We start from the raw sequence: 21,507 nt of genomic DNA on the forward strand, positions 1-21,507 counted from the left end.
TCCATTTTCAACAACAGGAGAATTAAGCCCAGTGTTTCGTATGGACTCCTGGCCTCACCAAAATCCTGTAAGCCCAGACTGGGTGCTGATCTCATAGCATCCCAACAGATGCCCCATTTAAAAAAGATATTCCATTGCTCAGGACCTACACTTGCTGCATAACAAGATAGAAGAGAATAACAGAATTGGAAGGGACCTTGGAGGTCTTCTAGTCCAACCCCCTGCTTAGGCAGGAGACTCTAGTCTATACCATTTCAGACAAATGGTTGTCCAGTCTCTTCTTAAAGACTTCCAGTGTTGGAGCATTCGCCGCTTCTGGAGGCAGGTTGTTCCACTGGTTAATTGTTCTAACTGTCAGGAAGTTTCTCCTCAGTTCTAGGTTGTTTCTCTCCTTGATTAGTTTCCATCTGTTGCTTCTTGTCCTACCTTCAGGTGCTTTGGTGAATAGCTTGACTCCTACTTCTTTGTGGCAGCCCCTGAGAAATTGGAAGACTGCTATCATGTCCCCCCTCGTCCTTCTCTTCATTAAACTAGACATACTCAATTCCAGCAACTTATCCTTATATAATTTAGTCTCCAGTCCCCTAATCATCTTTGTTGCTCGTCTCTGTACTCTTTCTAGAGTCTCAACATCTTTTTAACATCCTGCTGACCAAAACTGGATCCAGCATTCCGAGTGTGGCCTTACCAAGGCATTGTAAAGTATATCTTGTTCAGACCAGGAGTTCAGAAAAGCAACTGGGCATATAATAATAGCACACAACTAAAATACCTACTTAGCTCTTGATTTCCAGCATTGGGCAGGTCCAAATACTGGTTTTGTGGGTTTTTTCCCCTTGTTTTCCACAGCTGGTTTAGAAAGAAATGTGAAAGGTGCCAAATTTCACAGGCAGACCTTGCAGAGGGCCAGGTCTCTAAAGACAAAGAGGCTGTTTGAGAAAAATGGCACCTCTAATTCAACTCTGCCAAACCAAATGAATGCATCCTAATTTAATTTAACACCATGGCTACCATCACCACCACCCCACCTGCTAGACCAATCCAATTTTGAATTCCCCACCTTCATATTCTTACTGGCCCAATTTATGAACAAATCTGCAAAGTTTGGCAGTGTCTTATTTTTAAAACAATCAAGCAGCATTCTCACCCCTCCCTACTCTGGTATGCACACCGAGGGGAGGTGGCTGGATTTAAAAAGCATGCCGGGCCTTGCAACATAACTTGGGCAAGTTTTTCTAGTTTGCTTGGCACAGCCGTGTGACCCTTCCTGCACGGTGATGAGGGGGAGGAGGGGAAACCAGCATCGTTCCTACCCTTTGAAGAATACGGAGACCAGGGAGTTAGCTCTGCATTCATTATCTGAGCCAGCCACTTTCTGCAAATCCCCACCTACACCCTCTTAGTGCCGAGTTTATACAGCATGACAAGGAGCCTGTGGTAACTCCTCTGCGATTATGGCTTATGGCGCATATTCCCCATGGAGTTCTGCTGATGCCTGAGTGTTTTTTTGCAGAGGCCCCATTCTATTTTGAGGCTGGAAATTAAAAGAAGGAAGCTTGTCCTTTGTGCAAAATGCCAGATCCGCCGCCCTCCGCTGCCACCCCCAACCTCAGCTGCCTGCCATATTTTATGTCCACTCCAATGCTATCGGGTCCCCTCAATCAGGGAGGACTGCCACCCTTGGCCCACGGGGACTTGTGCAAATGACAGGCACACTTGACTTAAATAGGCCAGGGCACAGATGGCCTTTGGAAATTCTCCACCAAATATGTGGGCAACGGAGCTGTACGGATAATTTCTGCTCTGTGTTTCTCCAGGAGGAAGACCCCAGTGATTCCTCAAGGGCGATGCTGCCCTTTCAAGGGGGATCATAATATTGCTGAGGAAAAGAGGCCCAATAGAAAGATTCTGGGAGTGAAAGGAAATGCGGGAAGACAGAGAGGCTGCAGCTTGCTGGAATCACAACTATACGATGAAAGGCAGGAGGACCTCCACACTCAAAGCCTCTCATTTTAGCCATCTTGTTTCTAAGTCTTAGTAAGGCGGCCTCCTCAACTCCTGAGGATTCTTCCCGAATTCCTCATTTGGAAGAGTTTCTAAGGCCGTTACTCTTTCATCATATTAGATGAGGACCAGCAGAGGAAAAAAACGGATAATTTTTCTGCCTGGCACTCAGGACTATGAAGGGAGCCAGCTCATACAGAAAACAGGCAGGCGTTTGGAAACGGCCCAATGAAAGACACGGTTCTGTCGAGGCAGCTTTGGGGAACCTTCGAAATCCTTTCAGAGAAGTGATCTCCCAACACGAGGTCTTAATCAATGATTCAAGCAAGAAAAGAGATTTAGGGAATGAGAGTAAACTATGGGCATTTTTTTTTACAAAGTTCTGATGCCCAGTAAGATCATCAGTATCGTCAGATGACAGTCCTGAAAGAGGAAGCCCTTCAAGCTTCCTCCTTCCGCTATGTATTCAAGATGGACAGTGATTAATATTTGTATGTATTTATATGTAAGGGTGTAGATATGTACATGTGTTGTACATAGCACATTTATATGTGTTATGTATATGTACGCTTTTGAGAGCAGGCAACAGAATTTCATTTTTAATGTGTGCCAATGTGCCCACAGTAAAAAAAATGACAATAAAGGCTATCTTACTATCATATTTATGTTCACAACCTGTCCAAATGCTCTCAAAAAACAAGTCAACATGTAGCTCATCACATTGGGGCTGCGGTGCTCTACACCACCACTAGATGGCAGCAATGAGAGCCAGAAATCTACCATCTAGTGGTGGTCTAGAGTTTTGCATCCAGATATCCCTATTAAAAGGTAAAGGTTCCCCTGCACATGCGTGCTAGTCGTTTCCGACTCTAGGGGGCGGTGCTCATCTCCATTTCAAAGCCAAAGAGCCAGTGCTTGTCCGAGGACGTCTCCGTGGTCATGTGGCCGGCATGACTAGATGCCAAAGGCGCACAGAACGCTGTTACCTTCCCACTGTAGTGGTCCCTATTTTTCTACTTGCATTTTTACATGCTTTCGAACTGCTAGGTTGGCAGAAGAGTAACAGGCGCTCACTCTGTTACGCAGCACTTGGGATTTGACCCGCCAAACTGCCGACCATCTGATCGACAAGCTCAGCGTCCTAACCCATTGAGCCACCGCGTCCCTCATAGTCCTATTAGTATCCTTAAAAGAGTAATGGGACAATCAGGTAAATTTTCTCCCTGGGGTGAAGCCTAGAAAAGTTTTTTTGAAAAAAGTTTGAAACATTTGTGCAACACTCGCCATAGAATCTCCATAGCTTAAAGGTATAAGGCCTGTGGTCCACTATGGATGGTTCTGGGTTCTGTGTCACATTTTATAGAGGGAGCGGGGGGGGGGGGAAACCCAGAGGTTCCTGCAGTGCACCTAAGCAGGTCAGTTACAAACCTGGCTGCCTTTGCCCAACATCCTGAATTAAACTACTGTTTTTTGCAGCTTTGTATGTTGTGTGAGTGAGCGCCTGTTACTCGTCCCAGCTTCTGCCAACCTAGCAGTTCGAAAGCACGTAAAAATGCAAGTTGAAAAATAGGGACCATTCCGGTGGGAAGGTAACAGCGTTCCGTGCGCCTTTGGCGTGTAGTCATGCCGGCCACATGACCACGGAGACGTCCTCGGACAAGCGCTGGCTCTTCGGCTTTGAAACAGAGATGAGCACCGGCCCCTAGAGTCGGAAACGACTAGCATGCATGTGCGGGGGAACCTTTACCTTTACCTATGTTGTGTGAAAGAGACTCGATTACTTTACGGTAACGGTGCATTGCCTGAACTTCCCCAGTAGGGTTAACCTTAACCAAGTTAACCGGGTTACAGTCAGGCCTGAGTATGTTGGGTCAGCGTAGCCTGAGACTAGCATAAAGCAGCCCCTTAAAGTCTTAACGCTTCTAACCTCACCCCCACCAAAACTCCCCAGAGCACTTTTTCCGGCGGACAAGTGAGAAAGGTGAAAGAATGTTCCGAGTTCACGGATGTGGAAGAATTCGCTTGTGTTGTAAGCTAACAGCTACCACCTCTCATGCGACGGGCGCGGGGGGGAATGCAGGAGTTAGGCACCACCCTCAGCTATAACTGGAAACCATGTTAAGGCAAATCCCCTCCCCCATCCCCCTACACCAGGGGTCGGCAACCTCGGCTCTTTTATGACTCGTGGACTTCAATTCCCAGAATTCCTGGGCCAGCATAGCTGGCTCAGGAATTCTGGGAGTTGAAATCCACGAGTCATAAAAGAGCCGAGGTTGCCGACCCCTGCCCTACACACACACACCGCAATTCCCCGACTCGCTTTCTTCACGCACCAGGCAGAGGTTGCAGCGGGGAGACTCCGCTTGGGATCAACGCTGCGCTCGCGCGTGCACCGAAGCCTCTTTCTCGCCTTCTTCCGCAGCCAGAGACCCCGCACGGATGCTCGAGAGCGGCGTGCGGGGAGGCAGGAGGGGGGGCCGGGCAGGCAGGCATTTGGCAGCGCCCTTCGCTTTTCCTTTGGGCTCGAGGGCGTTTGGCGGGCTGGGTCGTCCGGCAGCCGGAGGCAGCGCCGTCAGAAGCGCCTTTGAAACGGGGGCCAGGAGAAATCTCAGCCATCCCTGTCGGACTGAGTTGGGACCGAGGAGGAGGAGGAGGAGGAGGGAAAAAAGAAAACCAGGCAGCGCTTTGCTCGAATGGAGGGGTGGGAGGCTTTGGAGCAGGAGCGTCGACGTGGGAAAAAAGAGAGACCTTGCTTTTCAGGGCCGCTGCCTTGCAAGTAGCCCGAATCTCGGCCCACGTGCGCTGCGATCCGCGAAGGCTGCCGCCGGGGCTGCGTTCACACCTGCGGCGCTCGGCTAGTTTTTCTTTTTTCTCTCTCTCTCTCGCGGTGTGAACTCAGCCGCGTCGGCCTCCGGGATGCCAGCAGCCGGGAAGCTGGGCTCGATTGCCCTGGAGCTGTTGCGGGGCGCAGCCCAGAGCGAGCCCCGCAGCCGCCTCGCCCGTCCCGCCCAGCCAGCAGCGCCCCCGCCAAGCAGTCTCCCCGCTTTGCCTCCCCCCTCCCGCGAGATCCCCCCCCCGAGCAGCGTCCAGCCAAACAGCTAACAGAAGCACACGAGGCAGCCTCGTCACTCAATATATAGGTTTCTTTTAATATAAAAAGTGTCTATTAAAAATTCCTTCCTAAATACACAAAAAGACCAATTGGGGTGCGGGAGAGGGAGCAGTAAAAGAAAAAAAAAAGAGAGAGAGAGGTGGTGGTCGTGGTGGGGAGGGACTCGGGGGCCGGACGAAGACGATTTTTTTTTTTTGGGCCAGGGAGAGGAATCAAGCAAGCAGCAGCAGCGGCTCAGATGGTGCCAATCCGGAGGATTTGAGTTGTGTTCGTCTCCAAGCAACTAACCAAGGCTGGTATATTTAGATGCACAAATGGACAACACAGGATGGGGTGTGGGGTTTTTTTTTTCTCCTTTTTTTCCCTTTTCTTTTCTGCACGATCCACAAAGCTGTACGGAAGTTTCCAAAACAGGAAAAGGAGGGAATAGAGAGCAGGACAAAAGGTGGGCCGGGGTTGGGGGGGGGGGGGGGAAGGAGAGCGGGAAGTCGCACGCATGCGTACACGCGCACGCAAGCATCCTGAGCTCAGCACTGGCATAAAGGGGCGCACGCGGAGGAGAGAGAATACTGTACTCATTTGGGCTTACAGGTGGCCAATGAGAACTCAGAAAACTTCGCTCCCTTTCCCCCCCCTCCCTCAGCGAAAGGGTGTAGTAGCTTGTCTTATTTTTTTCCCTAGGGTTTTTTTTCCTTTTAATACAAACTTGGGTCTTTGGGTGTGTCCTGCCAAGAAAAAAAAAAACGAAAAAAACCCCCCAAACAAACCCAAAACATTTTTTTTAAAACTCCCCCAAACAATAGAAAAGCAACTGAAAACCTCAATGAAACCCATGCTGAAATTTGCACATCACAAAACCACAGCAGATGTACAGATGCAATATACAATTCACGATTTATAATAAAACATTATGTACAATAAATAGGTTCTTGTTACTTTTTTGTCAATCTGCAAATAGATTTCTCAGTGCATATCCGACACAATTAGCTTCTCTCCTGCTTTGACTCTGGCCTCCTTTTTTTCCCCCATTTTTTTTTTTTGTCTTCAAAACATTTCAGATTTTGAATGTGTGTGTGTGTGTGTGTGTGTATGGGAGTATACGTCTTCATGGTGTTTGCTCTTTTGTAATTTTTCTTTTTACATTTTTGAAAAGTATTTACAATTGCTGGTTTTGTGCAGATAGAAAAGGCCCGTTTCCCTTCCACCCGCCCTCCTTCCTTGCTTCCGATGGAGAAGACTTGCAAGCTTCTCCGGGTCAGATCCATCCAGCACTAAGGGGGCAGAGAGGGGCAGTGACAGAGGAGCCAGGGACCGTGGGGAGAGCGCCCCAAAGGTGATGCAAATCTTCCACGTGGTCTTGCTGAAATCTCTTGGTCGGTGGTGGTGGCGATGGGTCTTTGCTGGTAGATCTTTCCTTGTCTTCCACCCCATTCCAGCAAAGAAACAGGTCACAAGGAGCCAGTCTGTTGCAAGCTTATATCAAGGGTGGCAAGCAGACGGATCTTCTTCCTTTGGGTAACAGAAACTGAGAACAGAAATAAAGAAAGTTTAGCAAGTGAAATGAGGCAGATCATGGTGCTGGGGAACAGCCTAAGGGAAAAGCATCACAACTGGATCATGCAAATAAGGGACGTAGATAGTGAACGACAATCACAAGAATATTCTGCTTTTTTCAGAGTAGAGTTAAAATGCAATGTGGTTTTAGATGTATTTACTTAATTGAAAACATTTATACAGCTGCTCATCTTATGGACGATCAAAAGAGGATCTCTCTAAAGCAAAGCTTCCCAGCCTTGGTCACTTGAAGATGTGTGGACTCCAACTCCTACCGGCTGGGAATGCTGGGAGTTGGAAGTCCACACATCTTCAAGTGGCCAAGGTTGAGAAACACTCTCCAGAGCAGCGTTTCTCAACCTCAGCCACTTTAAGATGTGTGGACTTCAGCTCCCAGAATTCCCCAGCCAACCATGCTTCTTTCTGGAAGTTGAAGTCTTCACATCTTAAAAGTGGTTGAGGTTGAGAAACACTGTTCTAAAGGATATTGCCTGCAGCCTCTGTTCCTGTCATCCATGGCTTAAAATCTTGGTATCCATGGGGTTCTTCCTGGTGTTTCTACTTCAAACCAGTTCTCCAACTTTGTACACAAGCCCTATCGTGCTTCAGATAGGGCTTCCAGGAGGTCAGTCTAGCATCTTCCTGTCTGGGGAATTCTGGGAGTTGAAGTCCACAGATCTTAAAGTCGCCAAGGCTGGACACCTTTGCATTAAAGGTTCTGCAACTCATGGTCTTGGGCCAAAGCAGCAGACTTACTGGTTGTCTATGTGCTTGGCCTTATGTGCCTTCCACATGTGCATCTGCAGTGTGGCTTGTTGACTGCCAAATTGGGTGAGCTGGAATGAGGAGGTTAGGTTGTTAATCTAAGACAACCTTCTTCAACCATGTGTCCTCCAGAGGTGTTAGATCTCAACTAGCAATTGGATAGTATTGGATTGAAGGAAAGGAGCCCGGAACAGTGATATTCAATGCCTTCTGAAGTTTTACCTATAAGCGTTGAAGTGCACTCTAAATGGTAAATGGAGGCACATGGATTAATTCCAGTCCAAATCAACTTGCAAAATCAAACTGACTCAATATTCCTCATCAATATAACTTGCAAAATCAAACTGGCTCAATATTCGCAATCAATATAAGGGGAAAAAAGTTTCTTTTTTACATGCACAGAAGCTTTTCTGCAGTATCTGACTGATTCAGGGGCATCAAGGTCATTTTAGCTTTCCAATCTGATTTGGAAAGTCAATTCCATTCAGATGATTGATAACAGTGGGTTCAAACAAAATCCCCAATTTGAAAATTTGCACTAAAATGCACGGAAGACAAAAGACTTGGATCAATTTCTGGGTGGCCACGAAATGGGAGAATTCTTTTGATCGAAAAGAAAAACTAAGGTCAGAGGGGGTAACAAATTAGGGCACCCTATTGCCAAACCCAACTCCTTTCAGCCCAGCCCCAATTGGGTTAGGGGGGGTAATAGCAATTGCACTTAGACTTCTATATACCACTTCCTAATACTTTACAGCCCTCTCTAAGCAGTTTACAGAGTCAGCTTATTGCCCCCAATGATCTGGGTCCTCATTTTACCAACCTCAGAAGGATGGAAGGCTGAGTCGACCTTGAGCCGATCAGGGATCGAACTCCTGACAGTGAGCAGTGAATTAGCTTGCAATACTGCATCCTAACCACTGTGCCACCACAGCTCATGATGTGATGCCGACAACTGTAAAGTAGCTTCTGGAAAACAGAAAAACTTTTCTCCCCAAGACAGGCATCCATTACTTGTTTGAGCAAGGTAATGGCAAACAGTCTCAAAAATTTACTATCAAACTAATTTTGCAAGTGCAGCTAAAGTATCTTAACTGCACTGCTCTCCTTGAATTTGGCACCCTCCTGGCGCATGACATCAAGAGAACATAAACGTGTCTGAATCAGGCCTTTGCGAAGCCTATAAGAAGGATGACAGGCACAGGTGTCCTACACCACCTGTGAAAGGTGTTTTGGCTGGGTTCACACATTGCACTGAATCATGGTTTAACTGTAGCTTATTGAATAAGCCATAGCTGGTTTCATACATACAACACGCTAAGCCAAAAATAAACCACATCATATTTTACCCTCCTCTTTGCCACTGGTACAAGATAAGTTTGTCAGCCTTATGAGAATACTGGCCAGTGCTGACTTAGAGCTTTTGGGAATTGGCAGCATAGGAAAAAAACAAAAACCCAACAAGCTTGAGAAAGAAGTATAACATACAAAGTTGCCGTTGAAGAAACATCCCATCCAGGGCCTGGGTTTCTACATTATACTAGATTAGGCTAAACCATCATTTTGTATTTTGTAATTCCAGCCTGTGATAGAAACATAGAAACCAAGTCTCTCTTTTTGAGAATAGGAGTCACTTCTGCTGCGATTATCTCATAATTGGATTACTACAATGGACTCTGCCTAGGAGACTACATTTAGCTGCCATAGACTGCAGTCAGCTTTAGCATCAGTACACCTGCGTTAGTGGCCAGTGTGATTCTGGATACAACTGAAATGCTGGTTGTGACTTCTGAAGCTTGGGTGCAGACTTCCTCCAGGGCCACCTTCTCTAAAGGAAGCCTGCTGGACCTGATTAAGTGGTGGTTTAAACCCCTTCCCTTGGGATGTTGGAGAAGCAGGAGACTTTAGGGAGGCCTTTTCTGGGTAGACCCATGACTAGAATGCCATCTGAAGTCCAGTTAGCTCCGTTACTTAAACAGGAAGAGTGATAATGCATTGGGTTTTAGAGTATAAGACCTGTCTTCTTGTGCTGCTTTGATGATGTCTATTGGGTTAATTGATTGCATGTATGAAAATTTTATGTGAGCCACCCAAAATTTGTGTAACTACAGAACCACGAGAGGTAGAAATTCTGCAAGATAAACAAATATAAAATAAAATAAACTGCAAGTTGATGTTAATTGTTTGGGCATAGCATGTAATGTGAACGCCAGACTTTACTTTTCCTTATGGGCTGATGGTCTAACATATCGGGTAACCCAGCAATTGTGAGACTGAATCAATGCGTAGCCCTAGTTTTACTACAGAGGCCTTTCAGTCTGAGCAGAAGCAGACAAGAGCTTCTTTCAGACACCGTAAACCAGACTTTGTAGCTTTCAGAGGCTGACCCACGTGGGGATCAGGAGGCATAAAAATGCAGAGGCATGGAGCACTTAACCCTCCCGTGAAAAAATGATGGAGGCCCTCAGGCAGAAGAAGCAGAATGACAGGCGTCCTAGGGAGTCAAAGGATGAGGAGAACGGAGGGATCAGTTGTCATAGAGACTGTGACGGAGGACAGCCTTGTTCAGCTTAATTAACATGGGAGAGCTGCAAAAGGTATGTGTTGGAGAGCAAGAGGCTTAGAAGTGGCTTCAAAATGGATGCCAGTAGGCAGCAGGAGGAAAGGCTGCCTTGATAATGTTCTAGGAAGAAACGGAAGCCCCTTTTCCCATCTTTGCCTCTTAGATTATCCACACCACCAGTTCAAACCTTCTGGATCTTAGGCAGGCCCAAGACCTGGGAGGAAGATGTAGACCAGGGGTCTTCAAACCTGGCTCTTTTATGACTTGTGGACTTCAACTTCCAGAATTCCTGAGCCAGGCATGCTGGCTGAGGAATTCTGGGAGTTGAAGTCCAGAAGTCATAAAAGGGCCAAGTTTGAAGACCCCTGATGTAGATGGATTGGTGGCCACACTCTACACCAAGATGAATGAGCTGCATATAGAAGAGACCTGTAAAAACATGGCCATAATATGGTTCTGTTACCAGACAATCTGCCTCATGGATATAGGGGCACTGGCGGTGAGAAACTTATATAAATTAGTTCTCCTTATCTTGCGAAACAAGCTGGGTGCCCTTAACAGTGATCATGCTGGTTAGAATTCTGGCAGTTCATTGACAGATCTGAAGGGCCTCTCAGATCATGAAAGCCCTTCACTGTTCTAACATGGTTTACTTTTCTACTATTTAATGTTGTATGAAACAAGAGGTGGTGGTTCCTAAACCCTGGCTCATAGCTTTGCATATTGTATAAACAAAGCCCACTGTGGTTAATTTAACTCTGTTGAATCAGAACGTGGCTTAGTGCAATGTATAAAGCCCATCAAATACCATTTTGCAGTTATCCCAGGAAGCCACAGTTAGAACAATGTGCTGAGACTCAACTCAGCAATCTGGCTCCTGGATTGGATTTTGAGATCAGTATTTATGGACTCCTGCCAACTCCCAATTCTTGGCAAGATGCCTAGATATTTTATATTTGGCTTCCTAGTCCTGAGCCTCTTGCTACCTGTGGAGACAGGAGCCTCTCCCAGTGACTTTGAACTCTCCACACAACTAAGATAACCATCTGAGGGAGCTTCCACCATAAACCACGCCTTGTATTACCCACAGCCGAGCACCTTGTAAGGAGCCATCATGTATAGTTTACAATTTACTGGGGCTTGGTTCACACAGCATGCTAATTCACAAACAAGAAAACTACATTATGGCTTAATACAGCTTTCCCTTAACACAATGTCTCCCAACTTTAGCTATTTTAAGATGTGTGGACTTCCAACTCCCAGAATACCCCAACCATCATTGCTAGGTGGAATATTCTGGGAGCTGAAGTCCACATTTCTTAAGATGGTTAAAGGTTGGGGAACACTGCCCTAACTCTTATGTTCCTTGGAAGGCATAAATTCTGCTCCCCCTTATGGGAAAATTCTTTACCTCTTTGAGGCAATAAACCATTTCTATGGGTTGGACTAAGCCAGGGGTAGGCAACCTCAGCTCTTTTATGACTCATAGACTTCAACTGGCTCAGGAATTCTGGGAGTTGAAGTCCATGAGTCATAAAAGAGCCGAGGTTGCCTACCCCTGGACTAAGCAAATGAAATTGTTTTGACCAGACCAAGGATGCCAGTAGCTGTCTCTCTTTGCTCCTCACCCAGAGCTAACCAAAGGCATTCTAGATTTCTACATTGCACTGAATCATGGTTTGCCTATGGCTTGTTGAATACTAAGCCATAAAATAGTTTACAAACCCCAATAGGTGGGTTTACGTAATAGATTAAGCCACATCCAAACCACATCTTGCTTTAGTGTTTAGCAGACTACTTCCCTCTGACTTTTACTACTGATACAGGGCCATTATACGGCTGGATCCACATGGCAGCCTAGGTTCAAAGCCAGAGAACAATGGTTTAGTTTAGAATGATAACCCCAGCAACTATGCTCATTTGCCTTCCACTGATTGACTGCAGCTCTCTTGAGTTTTCGGCAGGCGTCTTTCAGCTTTGGAGATCCTTCTAGCTTGTTGTTTGTCTTGGGCCAAGACGAGAACCCAAGCAAAAGGACAAAAGTGGGCAAGACAGAAGCGAGAGGGAATCTGCCTAAGAGACTTCTGATATTCTGAAGCATGTCTGTGTAGCTCTGCATGTGCACAATCACCATAGTTAGGAGTTAAGCATGATTGATGTGTAAAAATATTTCCAAGTCCCCAAACAGTACACTAATAAAGATGGTTCCTTTAGTTAGACCTACTGGAAGGTTTTGTGGCATAAATAGGTTTACATCTACAAGGAAGAGGAAGGGCTAACTCTGTAGAGCCTGCGCCCACGTACAGATGGCCTTTGCAGCACCAATGCGACTGCTTTCGAGATGTCTGGAGACAATTATGGAAGCCTTGAAAGGAAAGGGAATATCAGCTGTGGGCTGTAAGCTTCCAATTTTTCTCAAGGTCCTTCCCTGTTAAGATTCTGAGGACCTCTGGCTTCCCATTAGGCATGCAGAGGGAGGGAAAAACAGAATGAGGGATGGAGATAAGTGCTCAAGACAATCACAGCCCAGTCATCACCGACTTGTGGGACTCTCCTGCAATCTGAACCTGGACACCTCTCGGTGCTAACCAGCACTGCCAAAAGATAAGGCTGATTGGAAGCATGGCCAAAGCATTTTGAAAGACCAGGCTGGGGTGACAGCTAATTGATTCTGGAACTCCGATGAACTGTCAGATGAAGGTTCTGTTCAGAAGGCACCACTGCCTGGAGAAGGCAAACAGCTCACAGGTTTGCCCAAGACCAAGACCAAAGCTCCTATGCAAAGATATCCAGTCTGCCAGGGAGAACTGGCCTGAATCCTCTCTGTGACTTGCTAATTCTGTTGCCTTAGCAAAAGATGCAAATAAAACGAGGAACACATTTGCTTATTTACTGCCACGAGGGACCACAGTCTTATGCAAGATACCGAATCTGTGACCACCAGGAATCTGACTCAGCAGCCTCCCCTCTGGCCTTTGAGATTTCAGTAGGCAAGGATCAGCCCACATACTTCCAGACAATCTTTGTAGCCTTGAGGGATGTGCAAACATGGTTCTTTTATAATAATAATTTAAAAAAAAAACAGTGGGGGGGGGGAAAAAGAAATTTTCCAGAGGCTGCATTCTGGGAAAAAGCAATAGCTCATCATCAGAAACATGCTTTGCATTCAGATAGTCCTTGGTTCTTTCGTCCTTGGTCCTTGCCATCTCCACCCAGAGTGGGCTTGAAAGAGACTCTGACGCTAGGAAGCTCTGCTAAACCTGCGCTGGAAGAACAAAGTGAGCTCTCCAAGGGCAGCTGGGCAGGTTGGCTTCCTTTGTGCCAACATCTTTCCTTTTCTGGGGGGAGGGGAGGGAAATCTGGGTTCACCTAAAAGCTGATTACCAAATTCGATTGCAAGGGTTGAATTGAGTAGCACAGCAGACATCTAACACAAGCAGGGAGTGCCAGGTACATCCGACGAAAGGATCGTTAATCGACGATGAGAAGACTTTGCCAGTGAGGAAGAAGTAGGGCTGTTAGCTGAATGCGTGCGCGCGCGCACACACACACACACATTCCTGGTATGTTGGCTGGCTATTGTAATCTCTGCATTTTGGGAAGGGTTCACATAGGCAATCTTGGGCAAACTGAACCCCATATATCTCCTGATTCAGAACAAGGCAGCTTCGTGAATTCAGTAGGTTATGGTTACAAGGAGTTATTCACTCATTAACTGCGTTTCTATACTGCTTCTCATGATACGAAATCCCAAAGTGCTTTATCGTAACATCTCCCCAGCATGAAAGCAGAGCTAAAACCATGAAGAACTGGTAAAAATAGAATAAACCCAGCCCATTAATATATAAGTATCAAGGGGAGACCTATGGACAAAGAGTTTTTTTTTAAAAAAAAAAGATGCCTAAAACGAACCAACGCTGGGGCCTGGTGTACCCCCCCCCCAAAAAAAATCCCTCTTGAGCCCACACAGCACTGACATTAAGTAACAAATGATTTCCCCACCATTTGTCATCCTTCCCTCTTTGCTTTTCCTTTCAGAATGTTATTTTCAATGCACAGCTATTGGGGATTAACTCCAGGGGCCAGAAGCTAAGCATTAGAGCATCACTGGCTGGCCTCACCCTTTTGGGTATGCTAGACTACATCCTTCCTGCATCCCCCAGAATGGGGGCTCACTCAGAGTGCTAGTGCCACACAGCTGGAGGGCCCCTCCTTGGTACATCTGCATTAAAGAGGTACCCAAGCTGATCTGCCTGCCTCCCTCCCTCCTTTCCCGTGAATGGATTTAAATGAGCATTTAATGTGACTTTAATATGGCTGTTTCAGTATGCTAATCCATTATCGATTGATTGTTAAAAAAGAGAAGCTCCTTCTCTGAAATGGAACAAGCCGGTGAGAAACAAACCTGGCATGCAATTAGTGCCAAATTACCCAGCCCCTGATGGCTTTGAGTACATCCTGATTAAAGCTGAAAAACACAGGAGGAAAAGGGGGCAAAATGCAGACAGGCATCTACACTCCAGGAAAAGGCCTTCTGATGGTGGGAAGTGGGGGGTGGTGGAGGGGGAGGAGCCGTGTGCACATGGTGGAACAACCTAATCAAGAGGATTAAAGGCACAGGTGCATACCTCAATATAGTGCAGCCAGAAAACTCACACACACAAACAATGGAACAAGGACAAGGTCTGCAGGGCTGAGTGGAACAGGAATTCGGAGAGGTTGGAAAAGGAACAAAAGATGCTATAAATTTGCTGGGGGAGGTATAAATTTATCTGCATGATGTTTCTCCTGCTTGAGCAAGCATGGGAGAACAGCAGGACTGGAGTTAAGCATCCATTAGTCACATCCAGCATGACCAACGGCCAAAGATGACGATCACTCCGCAGCAATAGCATCTGGAAGACCAGTTTCCCCACTTTTAGAGAATGAGCTTAGAAGACCAAGCGGAGGTTCTGAAGGAGTAGGGTAGACCACGGATGGTCCTTCAACCAGCTCAACTAGGGTAAGTGAGGAGAAAGAAAAACAGAGTTTCCCTATCAGCGACTACCCCTGCAGTGAAGAAATATCTTCAGGACCCAGTGAATCGGAGACACATCTAGACAGGCATCAGTTAAAACTCTATTGAAACTTTGATCCTGGTCTTGATGTTACATCTGGAATTGCAACACAACCTTCCTGTTCTGTGGGATTAACTGCGCTGTTCTGATGCACACATTCCGTTTGGTTCTTTCCATACTATTTACTCACAGGATTTGTATGCTGCCCAATACTTAAGGTTATTTCCAGGAAGTTTACAGTAAAAAAAGAAAAAAGAAAAACCAACTTAAAGAAGATTCAAGCAGATGATTTTGGCTTGGTTCCCTTATTGGGTAAAACAGATCATAACCAGCTGGGTATAATATATATATTTACTGCACAGCCAAATCCAAGCAAACCACAATGTTTAAGGAAACGTGAAAACAGCTCAAAGCAAAACAAGGATACTTTGGGCAGAAGTACTTTGTAAGGGGGATTCCTCAAGCAGTTATTTATTTAAATAATAAGAATGCTCAAAGTGGGAGACATCTACAAGTAAAACCCAAATCTACCATAAAATCTTAATTAAAAAAATCAACTAAACAATTGTTTGCAGTCATTTTTATGATTATTTATTTGATGTCCAGTGGGACTGAAGATCGTGTAAATTAGGTCCCTACTCCTCCTAGCCTCATTGAACATATACACCTTTAAGCCAAGCCTAGAAGGTCCATGGACTGCTTGTCCAACATTCAAGGCAGTGCACAAGTTTTATCAACAGTACGAGAAAGTCATAAAACAGGGCAGCTGAAAGAGGAACAATAGCTGCCAGAATCATTACATGAACAAGATGTATTTTGGGGGGGGGGGGGGAAAGCAGGTGCTTCCATCCCTTTACAAAAACCCCCACTGCTTTTTCCTGACAATAATCTATCCAACATGGGGCAATTTTTTTGGGTGGGAGGATGTATCAGTGGTAGAGCATCTTGTTTGCTTGCAAAAGACCCTGAGTTTAATGCCTTCAGGTAAATTTGGAAAAGCTATTTCTGAAACTTTGGAGAGCCATTGATGTTCAAAAGGTAAAGTTTGTGTAGCATGCTAAGCCAAGATTTTGATTTAACAGCACTTTCTTGAATGAACCTCAAATTATGATCTGGTTAACCCATAAGCCATTTGATTTTACAAATTGACAGGCACTGGGTTTACCCAACAGAACAAGCCTACACTGAACAAACTAAATAACAACTCAGCACAATGTGTGAATCCAGCTGGTGTGCAGTTTGACATAGGCGGACCGAGGCAGCTTACTCCATTTCCCCTCCAAGTTCTGGGTGCAAGCTGGCTAGAGCATCATGGGAGCTGGGAGGGCCCCAGGAATGGAACGGCTGCTCCCACAATGATCAATGGAAACAAAGTGTGGTTTGATCACTTCGTGGCAAAATACAGGATGACTGACACAAAAGTGTTATGTTAGCTCCTTGTGGAATTGATGCATAACTGAGTGAATGAGTTTGTGTCTACAAAGCAGGCAGGAGTGTTGGTTTTCACAACAGCACAAGGCAAAAAGGCACATTTCAGTAATGAAGCTATGAGCACCGGGTGTATCAATCAATCAACAAGTTCCTTTTTCTTTTTTTTTGCAACATCGGGTTTTTAAAAGTGCTTCACTGCAGTTTTGCTCAGAGGCTACGAAATTATCTATCAACGGTTTTCTAGTCCCTTTAGCAGAGATGATAGGAAGAACAGGTAGGAATGGAAGTGGCCAATCGTGGAAAAAAAGACAAATCAACCTCCCGCCCACCATGGAATGGGAAAAGATGCCAAGGAAAGCAAAGGAGGGTTGGAGTCACAAAATTACTTACTGGGAGAAGATGGTGGTCTCCAAGATTGATTCACAGACTTGTAAAATCTTCTGGGCTCCCCAAAGAAATTAAAGCAACAAAGTTTTGGGTTGTTGTTTTTTGTGTGTGTGTATATAGTTTAAAAAAAAGCAAACCAACCAACCAACCAACCGCTGGGGAGTAAAAAAAAAAAGAATTAAAGAAATCTGCACAAAAGGAGGGAGACATAAGGGAAAGGAGGAAGAGGGGGAGAAGGAAGAGAATGGCAAATCTTCAGTCTTCCTTGATGAGTTTTCATTGGCATCCGCTGACCGCACTGCTTTCCCTCCCCAACACCTTCCGCCCCCACCATCAAAAAAAAATAAAATAAAAATAAAAATTAATGTCCCCTTCCTTCTGGCTGTCCTTGGTTTCTGTCCGTTGCCTTCTGGAGCGTTTCTCGTCTGCATGCTGTGGGTGGGTGGGTGGGTGATGAAAGGCATGGCACCCTCCACTCTGCCACTTGACTCGGGGGTCTGCAAGGGTTTTCGATTGTCTTTTTGCTGGGCTGTGGATTGAGGGAGCTCCCGACAGTCTGCTTCAAAAGCTGCCCCCCCCCACCGCGCCATTATCAAAGAAAGCAAGTTTATTGATTTTCCTCATCATATTTTCTTTCTTTCTTTTTTTCCTTTCTTCTTTGTTTTTAAAGAAAGGGGTAGGGGGGCGTTCGCCTCTGTCTCCTTTCCCCTCCTTCTTTCTTTTTCTTTTTCTCTTTTCTTTTTTTTTGTTTTGTTTTCTTAGAAAAAAAAAAAGCAAATGAACCAACCAAGAAACAAGCGAACAAAAAGATTCTTTTTTGTCATACGTGTGTGTGTGTGTGTGTGTGTGTGTGTGTGGCGGGGTTTTTGTTTTGTTTTTGATTTCCGTTAAATACAGAACTTGAAAAGTGTTCCAGAGAAAAGTGCTGCTAAAGTAGCTCTGAAAGAGATTGAGAGAGAGAGAGAGAGAGAAGGGAGGAGAAGAAGAAGAAAAAAAAACAGAAACATTGATCAAAACACAGCCCACTCTTGACAGGGCTCAAGTATTCATTTTGGTGCATGGAACCCAAGAGACTCATTGCCTTTTTGTCCAACAAATCCTTTCTCTGGAATCTATAATTTAGAGACCCAGTAAAAAGCACCTACTCAATATTTCCATGCTTATTTAGGCTGTCCCTATTTTTTTAGGGTAGGAGATGGCTGGTCGCCCATTTGTGCCTATGGATATTTTCTTTCCTTGAACACTCATCGGCACTGCTTAATTTTAATCGAGGACGGCTAAATTTTTACCCTTTTATTTATGTATCTAACTTACTCTTTACCCATTCTTCCAAGAAGCTGAAAGCTGCAGGGCCCAAGGACACACAATCAGGTTTTTTGGCCAGGGATATCTCTGAGCTATGTTCTCCAGACTGTAAGTCTAATGCACTAAACTTTTTGTTGGTTTGTTTGTTAACTGCGTAGCCATTTTCTCTTTAGAGCTGTGTGCATCTGTGTGAATCCACAAGACAGAAACATGAGAGAGGCATAGGGGGTATCAGACAAAAAACTGGGCAGAGATTCTGTTGCTGTTAATTTGATATATTTTTTTAAACACACCCTTGGGAGAGGAACATGTGGGTGCTTGCCCTCAAAAAAATAATATTCTCCCTTCTCTTCCAGCAGTGCCATCATATACAGGAGTGATAAACGTGCAACCTTCCAGATGTTGCTGAAAAACGACTCCCAGTCATCCGTGTCAGAGATGAAAGAAGATCTTGGGAGCTGTAGATCAGCAACACCTAGCAGTGACCAGGTCCTTTATCTCTGAGGCAGGGCAAAATGGTGACATGAAGACACCACACAACTTCACGGCAAGGAGCCACTGAAGTGGAAGGCAGCCAGCACAATGCACCAAACAATCATGTAAGATTATACTTTAAAATTATTATTAATATAATAGACAGTATGGATGGAGAGAAAAAAAAAGAACTGAGACAGAACTTTAGGAAATGTCCACTAGAATGATCGGTTTCAGTCTATCCTTTGTGTATTTTAAAGGTTAGACCTAAACTAAGATACATCTAAGGCAGGAGTCTTCAAACTTGGCCCTTTTATGACTTGTGGACTTCAACTCTCAGCCTCCCTGGCTGAGGAATTCTGGGAGTTGAAGTCCACAAGACTTAAAAGGGCCAAGTTTGTAGACCCCTGATCTAAGGAGATGACACAGGTAGTCCTCGTCTTACATTTGTTTAGTGATTGCTCAAGTTACAAAGGCAGTGAAAAAACTTACAATCAGTTCTCACACTTATGTCTGTTGCATCATGCCCATGGTCACGTAATCAAAATTTGGGTCTTGGCAACCAGCATGGATTTACAATGGTTGCAGAAAAAAAATGGTCATATGCATTTGATGATTGTTAAAAGTATAAAAGGGGGGGGGGAAATCCCCTTTTCTTCTTCTTTTTTGCGGAAAATGGACATTTTATTTATAGTCTTAAAGAACTAAGTGTCAAATGTAAGTGTTCTTTGTATTCTTGGCAGAAGTCCAGATGTCATTTTTTGTATATATTTGCATTTTCCTTTCTTTTTCTTTATACCTTTTCAAACATCTGTCTCTATTCTCTTTTTATTCCTTCTCTTGATTATTAGTTTGTTGTTTTGTATGTGTATGCTTTGTAATAATAATTATTGTTTATTTGCCAAACAATGGATGCAACTACCCCAGGTCATGCGATCACCATCTGCAACCTACCTGACAAGCAAAGTCAATGCAGGAATACAGATTTGCTTAATGACCGCATGGTTTGCTTGACAATTGCAGTGATTTGCATAACAACCTGGGCAAAAAGGGATGTAAAATTGGATGCCACTCAATTAACAACCACCTTGTTGGTGGTCCCACTTGTGGCTGTAAGTTGAGGACACTCTGTGTAGCTATCTCTAAGCTGTGCTACTTAAGACATGATCTTTTCTTCTGTATATCTTCTCCCAATTAAAAACAACACAAAGGAAAATTTAAAAAAAGCAAAGGGGACACTTGGATCAGATCTTTCCATGTCGTTTAAAAACATAAGAAGAACGGTTGCAGGAACTGGGTATGGCCAGTCAAGAGAAAAGAAGGACTAGTGGGGACATGATAGCAGTCTTTCAATGTCTCGGCGGTTGCCACAAAGAAGAGGGAGTCAAGCCATTCTCCAAAGCACCTGAAGGCAGGACAAGAAACAATGGATGGAAACTAATCACTGGAGCCTTGGTGGAACAGTGGGCTAATGCCTCCTTAAGTAACACCAGCTGCCTGCAATTAGTGCAAGTTCGAGTCCCACCAGGCTCAAGGTTGACTCAGCCTTCCATCCTTCCCAGGTAGGTAAAATGAGGACCCAGATTGTTGGGGGCAATAAGCTGACTTTGTAATAATGCCGCTTGGGGTGTGTGTGTGAAAGCCCTAATAAGCAGGCATATGCATAGAATGAAGGCTACTGCTCAGCTTGTAAGCCGCCCTGAGTCTTCGGAGAAGGGCGGGATATAAATGGAATAAAAATAAAAATAAATAAAAATAATCAGGGAAAGAAGCAACCTGGAATTAAGGGGAAACTTCCTAACACTGAGGACAATTAACCAGTGGAACAGCTTGCCTTCACAAGTTGTGGGTGCTTTAACACTGGAAATTTTTAAGAACAGACTAGACAAGTCACTTGTCTGAAATGGTATAAAGTCTCTTGCTTGAGCAGGGGGGTTGGACTAGAAGACCCCCAAGATCCCTTCCAGATCTATTCTGATTGTTTTAATTCTGCAGTGTTGGTGAACCATCATCCCATCCATGAATTGTGCTCATCATCAACTCAAGTCTGTAATATCGCAAAGGTGCTTTTTCAAAAGGCAGCTGGACTTTGGGGGTTTTTTTCCCCTGAAGACGTTTGGCTTCTCATCCAGGAAGCTTCTTCAGTTTGTCTTCAAGGAAAAAACAAAGTCCAGCTGCCTTTTGAAAAAGCACTTCGAGGAGAACCATGACCTGGGTGGCTGAAAATCTTCATAGACATCAGTCTGTAATGAACGCTTCAGTGTCTTATTTGCTAGTTTGCCTAGCTGTAGTCCTTTCCCATGACCTCTACTGACACAAATTGCTGGATTAATCTTTCTCAGCTTCCTGACTCTAGTCCCTGGGACCAGAAAGATGAGACCTTCAAAGTGAGGAAGAGCCTCAGTCTGACAGGATGTATCTACACGTTGCTTGCTTGTATGGGGATGCATGCATTTCAGTTTAATACCCCCCTTTTCTACGCATTGGGCACTGACAGCAGCTCACTGGCCAATCTGGATGAACTACTAGGAAACAGAATTGTTCGCAAAACTCAAAAGGCCTGGTGGAAGGAGAAAATCTTGATCTGAAGATGGAAAGAGCGAAAGATAATACAATTCCCAAGGGAAGCTATTCCGGAGCTTGGGAGTGACAGAGACCTCACGAGATTTGGAAGTGAAATCTTTTGTCTCTCGCTCTCCGTGTCTGGAATGTCAAAGAGCTGTATCCTGCTCTTTCAGAGCTCCTGAACTAGTTCTTAGGAGCCTCTGGGATAATCTGTCCCCCACTAAATATTATTTCCTTGTTTTATTTTTATTTTTTATTTTTCAATGCATATCCTGCCTTTCTGCATATAA

The 21,507-nt window shown here is 44.9% G+C and overlaps 1 protein-coding gene across 2 annotated transcripts in view; it reads right to left on the minus strand.

Moving 5' to 3' along the window:
• Positions 1-5,132: 5,132 nt before the first annotated feature.
• AHDC1 (AT-hook DNA binding motif containing 1) overlaps positions 5,133-21,507 on the minus strand; it is a 223,576-nt gene continuing 207,201 nt past the window's right edge. The window contains exons 6-7 of one of the 2 annotated variants that reach the window (XR_014493328.1): positions 16,877-17,812; positions 5,133-6,641 (exon numbers count right to left, since the gene is read on the minus strand). The gene's annotated coding sequence lies outside the window, so the exon portion shown is untranslated. The remainder of the gene's footprint in view (positions 6,642-16,876; positions 17,813-21,507) is intronic. The other variant, XM_083369846.1, reaches the window with a different exon arrangement.

This window comes from Vipera ursinii, assembly GCF_947247035.1.
Source record: "Vipera ursinii genome assembly, chromosome: 9".
NCBI classification, from domain to species: Eukaryota; Metazoa; Chordata; class Lepidosauria; order Squamata; family Viperidae; genus Vipera; species Vipera ursinii.